Here is a 12,500-nt window from a genome sequence, read left to right as displayed (position 1 = left end):
GAATACTTGTATGTCTGTCTGTTTCTCCTCTAGAATACCTGTCTGTCTGTTTCTCCTCTATAATACCTGTCTATCTGTCTGTTTCTACTCTAGAATACCTGTCTGTCTGTCTGTTTCTCCACTAGAATACCTGTCTTGCTGTCTGTTTCTCCTCTAGAATACCTGTCTGTCTGTCTGTCTGTTTCTACTCTAGAATACCTGTCTGTCTGTTTCTCCTCTTGAATACCTGTCTGTATGTTTCTCCTCTAGAATACCTGTCTGTCTGTTTCTCCTCTTGAATACCTGTCTGTCTGTTTCTCCTCTAGATTACATGTCTGTCTGTCTGTTTCTCCTCTAGAATACCTGTCTGTCTGTCTGTTTCTCCACTAGAATGCCTGTCTGTCTGTTTCTCCTCTAGAATACCTGTCTGTCTGTATGTCTGTCTGTCTGTCTGTTTCTCCTCTAGAATACCTGTCTGTCTGTTTCTCCTCTAGAATACCTGTCTGTCTGTTTCTCCTCTAGAATACATGTCTGTCTGTTTCTCCTCTAGAATACCTGTCTGTCTGTTTCTCCTCTAGAATGCCTGTATATCTGTCTGTTTCTACTCTAGAATACATGTCTGTCTGTCTGTTTCTCCTCTAGAATACCTGTCTGTCTGTCTGTTTCTCCACTAGAATACCTGTCTGTCTGTCTGTTTCTCCTCTAGAATACACGTCTGTCTGTCTGTTTCTCCTCTAGAATACCTGTCTGTCAGTCTGTTTCTCCTCTAGAATACCTGTCTGTATGTCTGTTTCTCCTCTAGAATACCTGTCTGTCTGTTTCTCCTCTAGAATACCTGTCTGTCTGTCTCTCCTCTAGAATACCTGTCTGTCAGTTTCTCCTCTAGAATACCTGTCTGTCTGTCTGTTTCTCCTCTAGAATACCTGTCTGTCTGTCTGTTTCTCCTCTAGAATACCTGTCTGTCTGTCTGTTTCTCCACTATAATACATGTCTGTCTGTTTCTCCACTATAATACCTGTCTGTCTGTTTCTCCTCAAGAATACCTGTCTGTCTGTTTCTACTCTAGAATACCTGTCTGTCTGTTTCTCCACTAGAATACCTGTCTGTCTGTTTCTCCTCAAGAATACATGTATGTCTGTTTCTCCTCTAGAATACCTGTCTGTCTGTTTCTCCTCTAGAATACATGTATGTCTGTTTCTCCTCTAGAATACATGTCTGTCTGTTTCTCCTCTAGAATACCTGTCTGTCTGTTTCTCCTCTAGAATGCCTGTATATCTGTCTGTTTCTACTCTAGAATACATGTCTGTCTGTCTGTTTCTCCTCTAGAATACCTGTCTGTCTGTCTGTCTGTTTCTCCACTCGCATACCTGTCTGTCTGTCTGTCTGTTTCTACTCTAGAATACCTGTCTGTCTGTTTCTCCTCTTGAATACCTGTCTGTATGTTTCTCCTCTAGAATACCTGTCTGTCTGTTTCTCCTCTTGAATACCTGTCTGTCTGTTTCTCCTCTAGATTACATGTCTGTCTGTCTGTTTCTCCTCAAGAATACCTGTCTGTCTGTTTCTCCTCTAGAATACATGTCTGTCTGTCTGTCTTTCTGTCTGTCTGTCTGTCTGTCTGTCTGTCTGTCTGTCTGTCTGTCTGTCTGTCTGTCTGTCTGTCTGTCTGTCTGTCTGTCTGTGTCTGTTTCTCCTCTAGAACACATGTCTGTCTGTCTGTTTCTCCTCTAGAATACCTGTCTATCTGTTTCTCCACTATAATACCTGTCTGTCTGTTTCTCCTCAAGAATACCTGTCTGTCTGTTTCTCCTCTAGAATACATGTCTGTCTGTCTGTCTTTCTGTCTGTCTGTCTGTCTGTCTGTCTGTTTCTCCTCTAGAACACATGTCTGTCTGTCTGTTTCTCCTCTAGAATACCTGTCTATCTGTCTGTTTCTACTATTGAATACCTGTCTGTCTGTTTCTCCTCTAGAATACCTGTCTATCTGTCTGTTTCTACTATTGAATACCCGTCTGTCTGTTTCTCCACTAGAATACATGTGTGTCTGTTTCTCCTCTAGAATACCGGTCTGTCTGTTTCCTCCTCTAGAATACCTGTCTGTCTTTTACTCTTCTAGAATACCTGTCTGTCTGTCTGTCTGTTTCTCCTCTAGATTACCTGTCTGTCTGTTTCTCCACTAGAATACCTGTCTGTCTGTTTCTCCTCAAGAATACTTGTATGTCTGTCTGTTTCTCCTCTAGAATACCTGTCTGTCTGTTTCTCCTCTATAATACCTGTCTTTCTGTCTGTTTCTACTCTAGAATACCTGTCTGTCTGTCTGTTTCTCCACTAGAATACCTGTCTGGCTGTCTGTTTCTCCTCTAGAATACCTGTCTGTCTGTCTGTCTGTCTGTCTGTTCTACTCTAGAATACCTGTCTGTCTGTTTCTCCTCTTGAATACCTGTCTGTATGTTTCTCCTCTAGAATACCTGTCTGTCTGTTTCTCCTCTTGAATACCTGTCTGTCTGTTTCTCCTCTAGATTACATGTCTGTCTGTCTGTTTCTCCTCTAGAATACCTGTCTGTCTGTCTGTTTCTCCTCTAGAATGCCTGTCTGTCTGTTTCTCCTCTAGAATACCTGTCTGTCTGTCTGTCTGTCTGTTTCTCCTCTAGAATACCTGTCTGTCTGTTTCTTCTCTAGAATACATGTCTCTCTGTCTGTTTCTCTTCTAGAATACATGTCTGTCTGTCTGTTTCTCCTCTAGAATACCTGTCTGTCTGTTTCTCCTCTAGAATGCCTGTATATCTGTCTGTTTCTACTCTAGAATACATGTCTGTCTGTCTGTTTCTCCTCTAGAATATCTGTCTGTCTGTCTGTTTCTCCACTAGAATACCTGTCTGTCTGTCTGTTTCTCCTCTAGAATACATGTCTGTCTGTCTGTTTCTCCTCTAGAATACCTGTCTGTCAGTCTGTTTCTCCTCTAGAATACCTGTCTGTCTGTCTGTTTCTCCTCTAGAATACCTGTCTGTCTGTTTCTCCTCTAGAATACCTGTCTGTCTGTTTCTCCTCAAGAATACTGCTGTCTGTCTGTTTCTCCTCTAGAATACCTGTCTGTCTGTTTCTCCTCTAGAATACCTGTCTATCTGTCTGTTTCTACTCTAGAATACCTGTCTGTCTGTCTGTTTCTCCACTAGAATACCTGTCTGTCTGTCTGTTTCTCCTCTAGAATACCTGTCTGTCTGTCCTGTCTGTCTGTCTCTACTCTAGAATACCTGTCTGTCTGTTTCTCCTCTAGAATACCTGTCTGTCATGTTTCTCCTCTAGAATACCTGTACTGTCTGTTTCTCCTCTAGAATACCTGTCTGTCTGTTTCTCCTCTAGAATACATGTCTGTCTGTCTGTTTCTCCTCTAGAATACCTGTCTGTCTGTCTGTTTCTCCACTAGAATACCTGCCTGTCTGTCTGTTTCTCCTCTAGAATACCTGTCTGTCTGTCTGTCTGTCTGTTTCTCCTCTAGAATACCTGTCTGTCTGTTTCTCTCTCTAGAATACATGTCTGTCTGTCTGTTTCTCCTCTAGAATACATGTCTGTCTGTCTGTTTCTCCTCTAGAATACCTGTCTGTCTGTCTGTTTCTACTATTGAATACCTGTCTGTCTGTTTCTCCTCTAGAATACCTGTCTATCTGTCTGTTTCTACTATTGAATACCTGTCTGTCTGTTTCTCCACTAGAATACATGTGTGTCTGTTTCTCCTCTAGAATACCTGTCTGTCTGTTTCTCCTCTAGAATACCTGTCTGTCTGTTTACTCTTCTAGAATACCTGTCTGTCTGTCTGTTTCTCCTCTAGATTACCTGTCTGTCTGTTTCTCCACTAGAATACCTGTCTGTCTGTTTCTCCTCAAGAATACTTGTATGTCTGTCTGTTTCTCCTCTAGAATACCTGTCTGTCTGTTTCTCCTCTATAATACCTGTCTATCTGTCTGTTTCTACTCTAGAATACCTGTCTGTCTGTCTGTTTCTCCACTAGAATACCTGTCTGGCTGTCTGTTTCTCCTCTAGAATACCTGTCTGTCTGTCTGTCTGTTTCTACTCTAGAATACCTGTCTGTCTGTTTCTCCTCTTGAATACCTGTCTGTATGTTTCTCCTCTAGAATACCTGTCTGTCTGTTTCTCCTCTTGAATACCTGTCTGTCTGTTTCTCCTCTAGATTACATGTCTGTCTGTCTGTTTCTCCTCTAGAATACCTGTCTGTCTGTCTGTTTCTCCACTAGAATGCCTGTCTGTCTGTTTCTCCTCTAGAATACCTGTCTGTCTGTATGTCTGTCTGTCTGTTTCTCCTCTAGAATACCTGTCTGTCTGTTTCTCCTCTAGAATACCTGTTTCTGTCTGTTTCTCCTCTAGAATACATGTCTGTCTGTTTCTCCTCTAGAATACCTGTCTGTCTGTTTCTCCTCTAGAATGCCTGTATATCTGTCTGTTTCTACTCTAGAATACATGTCTGTCTGTCTGTTTCTCCTCTAGAATACCTGTCTGTCTGTCTGTTTCTCCACTAGAATACCTGTCTGTCTGTCTGTTTCTCCTCTAGAATACACGTCTGTCTGTCTGTTTCTCCTCTAGAATACCTGTCTGTCAGTCTGTTTCTCCTCTAGAATACCTGTCTGTATGTCTGTTTCTCCTCTAGAATACCTGTCTGTCTGTTTCTCCTCTAGAATACCTGTCTGTCTGTTTCTCCTCTAGAATACCTGTCTGTCTGTTTCTCCTCTAGAATACCTGTCTGTCTGTCTGTTTCTCCTCTAGAATACCTGTCTGTCTGTCTGTTTCTCCTCTAGAATACCTGTCTGTCTGTCTGTTTCTCCACTAGAATACATGTCTGTCTGTTTCTCCACTATAATACCTGTCTGTCTGTTTCTCCTCAAGAATACCTGTCTGTCTGTTTCTACTCTAGAATACCTGTCTGTCTGTTTCTCCACTAGAATACCTGTCTGTCTGTTTCTCCTCTAAGAATACCTGTCTGTCTGTTTCTCCTCTAGAATACCTGTCTGTCTGTTTCTCCTCTAGAATACATGTATGTCTGTTTCTCCTCTAGAATACATGTCTGTCTGTTTCTCCTCTAGAATACCTGTCTGTCTGTTTCTCCTCTAGAATGCCTGTATATCTGTCTGTTTCTACTCTAGAATACATGTCTGTCTGTCTGTTTCTCCTCTAGAATACCTGTCTGTCTGTCTGTTTCTCCACTAGAATACCTGTCTGTCTGTCTGTCTGTTTCTACTCTAGAATACCTGTCTGTCTGTTTCTCCTCTTGAATACCTGTCTGTATGTTTCTCCTCTAGAATACCTGTCTGTCTGTTTCTCCTCTTGAATACCTGTCTGTCTGTTTCTCCTCTAGATTACATGTCTGTCTGTCTGTTTCTCCTCATAGAATACCTGTCTGTCTGTTTCTCCTCTAGAATACATGTCTGTCTGTCTGTCTCCTCTAGAATACCTGTCTGTCTGTTTCTCCTCTAGAATACCTGTCTGTCTGTTTCTCCTCTAGAACACATGTCTGTCTGTCTGTTTCTCCTCTAGAATACCTGTCTATCTGTTTCTCCACTATAATACCTGTCTGTCTGTCTGTTTCTCCTCAAGAATACCTGTCTGTCTGTCTGTCTCTCTACTAGAATACCTGTCTGGCTGTCTGTTTCTCCTCTAGAATACCTGTCTGTCTGTCTGTCTGTTTCTACTCTAGAATACCTGTCTGTCTGTTTCTCCTCTAGAATACCTGTCTGTATGTTTCTCCTCTAGAATACCTGTCTATCTGTCTGTTTCTACTATTGAATACCTGTCTGTCTGTTTCTCCTCTAGAATACCTGTCTGTCTGTCTGTTTCTCCTCTAGAATACCTGTCTGTCTGTCTGTTTCTCCACTAGAATGCCTGTCTGTCTGTTTCTCCTCTAGAATACCTGTCTGTCTGTCTGTCTGTCTGTTTCTCCTCTAGAATACCTGTCTGTCTGTTTCTTCTCTAGAATACATGTCTCTCTGTCTGTTTCTCTTCTAGAATACATGTCTGTCTGTCTGTTTCTCCTCTAGAATACCTGTCTGTCTGTCTGTTTCTACTATTGAATACCTGTCTGTCTGTTTCTCCTCTAGAATACCTGTCTATCTGTCTGTTTCTACTATTGAATACCTGTCTGTCTGTTTCTCCACTAGAATACATGTGTGTCTGTTTCTCCTCTAGAATACCTGTCTGTCTGTTTCTCCTCTAGAATACCTGTCTGTCTTTTACTCTTCTAGAATACCTGTCTGTCTGTCTGTTTCTCCTCTAGATTACCTGTCTGTCTGTTTCTCCACTAGAATACCTGTCTGTCTGTTTCTCCTCAAGAATACTTGTATGTCTGTCTGTTTCTCCTCTAGAATACCTGTCTGTCTGTTTCTCCTCTATAATACCTGTCTATCTGTCTGTTTCTACTCTAGAATACCTGTCTGTCTGTCTGTTTCTCCACTAGAATACCTGTCTTGCTGTCTGTTTCTCCTCTAGAATACCTGTCTGTCTGTCTGTCTGTTTCTACTCTAGAATACCTGTCTGTCTGTTTCTCCTCTTGAATACCTGTCTGTATGTTTCTCCTCTAGAATACCTGTCTGTCTGTTTCTCCTCTTGAATACCTGTCTGTCTGTTTCTCCTCTAGATTACATGTCTGTCTGTCTGTTTCTCCTCTAGAATACCTGTCTGTCTGTCTGTTTCTCCACTAGAATGCCTGTCTGTCTGTTTCTCCTCTAGAATACCTGTCTGTCTGTATGTCTGTCTGTCTGTCTGTTTCTCCTCTAGAATACCTGTCTGTCTGTTTCTCCTCTAGAATACCTGTCTGTCTGTTTCTCCTCTAGAATACATGTCTGTCTGTTTCTCCTCTAGAATACCTGTCTGTCTGTTTCTCCTCTAGAATGCCTGTATATCTGTCTGTTTCTACTCTAGAATACATGTCTGTCTGTCTGTTTCTCCTCTAGAATACCTGTCTGTCTGTCTGTTTCTCCACTAGAATACCTGTCTGTCTGTCTGTTTCTCCTCTAGAATACACGTCTGTCTGTCTGTTTCTCCTCTAGAATACCTGTCTGTCAGTCTGTTTCTCCTCTAGAATACCTGTCTGTATGTCTGTTTCTCCTCTAGAATACCTGTCTGTCTGTTTCTCCTCTAGAATACCTGTCTGTCTGTCTCTCCTCTAGAATACCTGTCTGTCAGTTTCTCCTCTAGAATACCTGTCTGTCTGTCTGTTTCTCCTCTAGAATACCTGTCTGTCTGTCTGTTTCTCCTCTAGAATACCTGTCTGTCTGTCTGTTTCTCCACTATAATACATGTCTGTCTGTTTCTCCACTATAATACCTGTCTGTCTGTTTCTCCTCAAGAATACCTGTCTGTCTGTTTCTACTCTAGAATACCTGTCTGTCTGTTTCTCCACTAGAATACCTGTCTGTCTGTTTCTCCTCAAGAATACATGTATGTCTGTTTCTCCTCTAGAATACCTGTCTGTCTGTTTCTCCTCTAGAATACATGTATGTCTGTTTCTCCTCTAGAATACATGTCTGTCTGTTTCTCCTCTAGAATACCTGTCTGTCTGTTTCTCCTCTAGAATGCCTGTATATCTGTCTGTTTCTACTCTAGAATACATGTCTGTCTGTCTGTTTCTCCTCTAGAATACCTGTCTGTCTGTCTGTTTCTCCACTAGAATACCTGTCTGTCTGTCTGTCTGTTTCTACTCTAGAATACCTGTCTGTCTGTTTCTCCTCTTGAATACCTGTCTGTATGTTTCTCCTCTAGAATACCTGTCTGTCTGTTTCTCCTCTTGAATACCTGTCTGTCTGTTTCTCCTCTAGATTACATGTCTGTCTGTCTGTTTCTCCTCAAGAATACCTGTCTGTCTGTTTCTCCTCTAGAATACATGTCTGTCTGTCTGTCTGTCTGTCTGTCTGTCTGTCTGTCTGTCTGTCTGTCTGTCTGTCTGTCTGTCTGTCTGTCTGTCTGTCTGTCTGTCTGTCTGTCTGTGTCTGTTTCTCCTCTAGAACACATGTCTGTCTGTCTGTTTCTCCTCTAGAATACCTGTCTATCTGTTTCTCCACTATAATACCTGTCTGTCTGTTTCTCCTCAAGAATACCTGTCTGTCTGTTTCTCCTCTAGAATACATGTCTGTCTGTCTGTCTTTCTGTCTGTCTGTCTGTCTGTCTGTCTGTCTGTTTCTCCTCTAGAACACATGTCTGTCTGTCTGTTTCTCCTCTAGAATACCTGTCTATCTGTCTGTTTCTACTATTGAATACCTGTCTGTCTGTTTCTCCTCTAGAATACCTGTCTATCTGTCTGTTTCTACTATTGAATACCTGTCTGTCTGTTTCTCCACTAGAATACATGTGTGTCTGTTTCTCCTCTAGAATACCGGTCTGTCTGTTTCCTCTCTAGAATACCTGTCTGTCTTTTACTCTTCTAGAATACCTGTCTGTCTGTCTGTCTGTTTCTCCTCTAGATTACCTGTCTGTCTGTTTCTCCACTAGAATACCTGTCTGTCTGTTTCTCCTCAAGAATACTTGTATGTCTGTCTGTTTCTCCTCTAGAATACCTGTCTGTCTGTTTCTCCTCTATAATACCTGTCTTTCTGTCTGTTTCTACTCTAGAATACCTGTCTGTCTGTCTGTTTCTCCACTAGAATACCTGTCTGGCTGTCTGTTTCTCCTCTAGAATACCTGTCTGTCTGTCTGTCTGTCTGTCTGTTTCTACTCTAGAATACCTGTCTGTCTGTTTCTCCTCTTGAATACCTGTCTGTATGTTTCTCCTCTAGAATACCTGTCTGTCTGTTTCTCCTCTTGAATACCTGTCTGTCTGTTTCTCCTCTAGATTACATGTCTGTCTGTCTGTTTCTCCTCTAGAATACCTGTCTGTCTGTCTGTTTCTCCTCTAGAATGCCTGTCTGTCTGTTTCTCCTCTAGAATACCTGTCTGTCTGTCTGTCTGTCTGTTTCTCCTCTAGAATACCTGTCTGTCTGTTTCTTCTCTAGAATACATGTCTCTCTGTCTGTTTCTCTTCTAGAATAAATGTCTGTCTGTCTGTTTCTCCTCTAGAATACCTGTCTGTCTGTTTCTCCTCTAGAATGCCTGTATATCTGTCTGTTTCTACTCTAGAATACATGTCTGTCTGTCTGTTTCTCCTCTAGAATATCTGTCTGTCTGTCTGTTTCTCCACTAGAATACCTGTCTGTCTGTCTGTTTCTCCTCTAGAATACATGTCTGTCTGTCTGTTTCTCCTCTAGAATACCTGTCTGTCAGTCTGTTTCTCCTCTAGAATACCTGTCTGTCTGTCTGTTTCTCCTCTAGAATACCTGTCTGTCTGTTTCTCCTCTAGAATACCTGTCTGTCTGTCTCTCCTCTAGAATACCTGTCTGTCAGTTTCTCCTCTAGAATACCTGTCTGTCTGTCTGTTTCTCCTCTAGAATACCTGTCTGTCTGTCTGTTTCTCCTCTAGAATACCTGTCTGTCTGTCTGTTTCTCCACTATAATACATGTCTGTCTGTCTGTTTCTCCACTATAATACCTGTCTGTCTGTTTCTCCTCAAGAATACCTGTCTGTCTGTTTCTACTCTAGAATACCTGTCTGTCTGTTTCTCCACTAGAATACCTGTCTGTCTGTTTCTCCTCAAGAATACATGTATGTCTGTTTCTCCTCTAGAATACCTGTCTGTCTGTTTCTCCTCTAGAATGCCTGTATATCTGTCTGTTTCTACTCTAGAATACATGTCTGTCTGTCTGTTTCTCCTCTAGAATACCTGTCTGTCTGTCTGTTTCTCCACTAGAATACCTGTCTGTCTGTCTGTCTGTTTCTCCTCTAGAATACATGTCTGTCTGTCTGTTTCTCCTCTAGAATACCTGTCTGTCAGTCTGTTTCTCCTCTAGAATACCTGTATGTCTGTCTGTTTCTCCTCTAGAATACCTGTCTGTCTGTTTCTCCTCTAGAATACCTGTCTGTCTGTCTCTCCTCTAGAATACCTGTCTGTCAGTTTCTCCTCTAGAATACCTGTCTGTCTGTCTGTTTCTCCTCTAGAATACCTGTCTGTCTGTCTGTTTCTCCTCTAGAATACCTGTCTGTCTGTCTGTTTCTCCACTATAATACATGTCTGTCTGTTTCTCCACTATAATACCTGTCTGTCTGTTTCTCCTCAAGAATACCTGTCTGTCTGTTTCTACTCTAGAATACCTGTCTGTCTGTTTCTCCACTAGAATACCTGTCTGTCTGTTTCTCCTCAAGAATACATGTATGTCTGTTTCTCCACTATAATACCTGTCTGTCTGTTTCTCCTCTAGAATACATGTCTGTCTGTCTCTCCTCTAGAATACCTGTCTGTCTGTCTGTTTCTCCTCTAGAATACCTGTCTGTCTGTCTGTTTCTCCACTATAATACATGTCTGTCTGTCTGTTTCTCCACTATAATACCTGTCTGTCTGTTTCTCCTCAAGAATACCTGTCTGTCTGTTTCTCCTCTAGAATACATGTATGTCTGTTTCTCCACTATAATACCTGTCTGTCTGTTTCTCCTCAAGAATACCTGTCTGTCTGTTTCTCCTCTAGAATACATGTCTGTCTGTCTGTCTGTCTGTCTGTCTGTCTGTCTGTCTGTCTGTCTGTCTGTCTGTCTGTTTCTCCTCTAGAACACATGTCTGTCTGTCTGTTTCTCCTCTAGAATACCTGTCTATCTGTCTGTTTCTACTATTGAATACCTGTCTGTCTGTTTCTCCTCTAGAATACCTGTCTATCTGTCTGTTTCTACTATTGAATACCTGTCTGTCTGTTTCTCCACTAGAATACATGTGTGTCTGTTTCTCCTCTAGAATACATGTCTGTCTGTCTGTTTCTCCTCTAGAATACCTGTCTGTCTTTTACTCCTCAAGAATACCTGTCTGTCTGTTTCTCCTCTAGAATACCTGTCTGTCTTTTACTCTTCTAGAATACCTGTCTGTCTGTCTGTTTCTCCTCTAGATTACCTGTCTGTCTGTTTCTCCACTAGAATACCTGTCTGTCTGTTTCTTCTCTAGAATACATGTCTCTCTGTCTGTTTCTCCTCTAGAATACCTGTCTGTCTGTCTGTTTCTCCACTAGAATACCTGTCTGTCTATCTGTTTCTCCACTAGAAAACCTGTATGTCTGTCTGTTTCTCCTCTAGAATACCTGTCTGTCTGTTTCTCCTCTAGAATACCTGTCTGTCTGTTTCTCCTCCAGAATACCTGTCTGTCTGTTTCTCCTCTAGAATACCTGTCTGTCTGTTTCTCCTCCAGAATACCTGTCTGTCTGTTTCTCCACTAGAATACATGTCTGTTTTTATTTTCTTACATTTTATTTCACCTTTTTTTAAGCAGTTAGGCCAAATAATTGGTGAAATAATTACAATTTAGCATTAACACTGGAGTGATGGAGGTTAGTTAACACAGTGTCCAACGAAGGGCCAGAGGTATACAGAATGGTGTCGTCTGCGTAGAGGTGGATCAGAGAATCACCAGCAGCAAGAACGACATCATTGATGTAAATGGAGAAGAGAGTCGGCCCGAGAATTGAACCCTGTGGCACCCCCATAGAGACTGCCAGAGGTCCGGACAACAGACCCTCCGATTTGACACACTGAACTCTATCTGAGAAGTAGTTGGTGAACCAGGCGAGGCAGTCATTTGAGAAACCAAGGGTGTTGTAACGCCCGTCGGAAGAAGTGGACCAAGGTGCAGCGTGGTACGTGTTCATGATTCTTTATTTCCTCAGAACACCAAACAAAACAACAAAAGAATTAACGAACGTCACGTTCCGTAGGCTTCACAGAGCTAACAAAAAACAACATCCCACAAAACTAAGGTGACAAAAAAGGCTGCCTAAGTATGATTCCCAATCAGAGACAACAATAGGCAGCTGTCCCTGATTGAGAACCATACCCGGCCAAAACATAGAAACACAAAACATAGAATGCCCACCCCACATCACACCCTACCAAATAGAGAAATAAAACGGCTCCCTCAGGTCAGGGCGTGACAGCTGTTGAGTCTGCCGATAAGAATGTGGTGGTTGACAGAGTCGAAAGCCTTGGCCAGGTCGATGAAGACGGCTGCACAGTATTGTTTCTTATCGATGGCGGTTATGATGACGTTTAGGACCTTGAGCGTGGCTGAGGTGCACCCATGACCAGCTCGGAAACCAGAATGCATAGCGGAGAAGGTGTGGTGGGATTCAAAATGGTCGGTGATCTGTTTGTTAACTTGGCTTTCGAAGACCTTAGAAAGGCAGGGTAGGATAGATATAGGTTTGTAGCAGTTTGGGTCTAGAGTGTCTCCTCCTTTGAAGAGGGGGATAACCGCTGTTGCTTTCCAGTCTTTGGAAATCTCAGACGATACGAAACAGGCTAGTAATAGGGGTTGCAACAATTTCGGCAGATCATTTTAGAAAGGGACGGTCCAGATTGTCTAGCCCAGCTGATTTGTAGGGGTCCAGATTTTGCAGCTCTTTCAGAACATCAGCTGACTGGATTTGGGTGATGGAGAAATGGGGAAGGCTTGGGCAAG

The 12,500-nt window shown here is 42.2% G+C and overlaps 1 protein-coding gene across 1 annotated transcript in view; it reads left to right on the top strand.

The window, feature by feature from the left end:
- LOC139534809 (phosphatidylinositol 4,5-bisphosphate 3-kinase catalytic subunit alpha isoform-like) overlaps positions 1-12,500 on the top strand; it is a 45,132-nt gene that overhangs the window by 17,978 nt on the left and 14,654 nt on the right. The window lies entirely within an intron of this gene.

The sequence above is a fragment of the Salvelinus alpinus genome, chromosome 11, assembly GCF_045679555.1.
Source record: "Salvelinus alpinus chromosome 11, SLU_Salpinus.1, whole genome shotgun sequence".
Taxonomy (NCBI): domain Eukaryota; kingdom Metazoa; phylum Chordata; class Actinopteri; order Salmoniformes; family Salmonidae; genus Salvelinus; species Salvelinus alpinus.
This window is presented reverse-complemented; position numbering and strand designations above follow the sequence as displayed.